Here is a 1802-nt window from a genome sequence, read left to right as displayed (position 1 = left end):
ACTTTGAGAAATGAACTCAACTTTAAACTCATGACTTAACTTGAAACTGAGACTCTTACTCGACTTGAAACTCTATGCTCTTTTTCTTGACTTCTAACTTCACTTGACTTGGAACTATCTTTCCTTGAATCGAAATTATGAATTCAAGGTGTTCGATCACATGTTATGGAGGGATTCTTGAACTCTTAGACGTACTTTGGAGGGTCGGAAACAACTATAGATCATAGGTATAATACTTTGGAACATGCATGAGAAGGTGAGGAAAGAAGTGGGGAAACTTGGCTGAGACCTCAGATTTCTGGTGACACAGATGGGACTTACGGACTCCATCGACGGACCGTAGATGGACTTACGGTCCGTACTGCAGGTCCGTAGATCACTTCAGAAACTTCCCAGAATTTATTTATAAAAAAAAGACTAAGTGTTGACCTACGGTCCTGACTTACGGTCCGTAGGTCAGGTCACGGACCGTAGATCGTGACCGTAGATCGATGCCCCAAAAACCCAACTTCTGTCCCGATCGACGGTTGACCAGTACGGACCGTCAATCGATCTACGGTCCGTAGGTCAGGCCCGTAGATGGGGATCGACAGCCCAGAAATTGCTGCGAATTGATGGTGATTCAACTTTGAAAGGGGCATACCTCTTAGAATCATACTTTCCTCAACATACCATAGGTTCAACTTAATTACACAACCTCAATCATGTCTCACAAAGAACAATAAGTTCAACAACACTACCAACAACATCAACAACAACTAACAACTTCAACACTTCAACAACAAACCCCAATCTTTTCTCAAATCATAGAGTAAACTTGGTATGTGTGAGGGAAAGGATCAACCCACATGAAAAGAACTCACATACCTCTTAGGGATCACCCCCGACGAAAATCCACGACGATCTTAACTAAGCTCCTCTTTCTCCTCTTCTTCTTCTTCTCCTTCTTCTCTTCTATAATCTCAAGAACCCTAACTCTTTATCTTCCAAAAAGGGACAAAAATGATCCAAAAATCATCCTAACTCAACAATATGAGTTCAATTAAAAAGGTTTGTGAAAGGACCAAAATGCCCTTAAATTTCCGGACGAATTTCCCTTCCAACTGCCCAACTTCTAAAAGGCATAACTCCCTCATACAAACTCGAAATCGAGCAAACTCGGTGGCGTTGGAAAGATCGCTCCACGAGCTTCGCAACCATAACTGGAACTACTCCTAAATCATCCTGAGCTAGGAGTTACGACTACTCAAAGTTGGCCAAAAACTCATTGATTTCCATACTTAAGCCAAATTTCCATTTTTTTCAAGCTCCTTCAAAGCCACTTCAAATTGTCGGATGTTACAATAACGCTTTAATACAAGGAGGAATTAATGTTTTCAAAGACGATGAACGTCTAGAAACTGGAAAAACAATTTCTGATGAACTACCTAAAGCCATAGAAGAGTCTAAATTTGCTATAGTGATATTTTCTGAAAGCTATGCATCGTCAAAATGGTGTTTAGATGAGCTTGCACACATTATAAAGTGTCGAAAGGAATTGGATCAAATCGTAATTCCTATTTTCTATAATGTGGATCCATCAGATGTGCGTCATCAAACTCAAACTTTTGCTGAGTCTTTTTCCAAACATGAAGAAAAATATAAAGATGATATGGAGAAAATTCAAAGATGGAGGGATGCATTTGCTGAGTCTGGGAAAATAGTAGGGCACCATTTGCAAAATTACAAGTAAGATTATTTTTCGTTTTCTTATTACCCCCCTCCGTCACAATATAGATCTCTTAATTTGATTGGGCACGGAA

Source organism: Solanum stenotomum, chromosome 12 (genome assembly GCF_019186545.1).
Source record: "Solanum stenotomum isolate F172 chromosome 12, ASM1918654v1, whole genome shotgun sequence".
In the NCBI taxonomy this organism is placed as follows: Eukaryota; Viridiplantae; Streptophyta; class Magnoliopsida; order Solanales; family Solanaceae; genus Solanum; species Solanum stenotomum.
The sequence above is the reverse complement of the archived record's forward strand: the minus strand, read 5'-3'. Positions refer to the sequence as shown.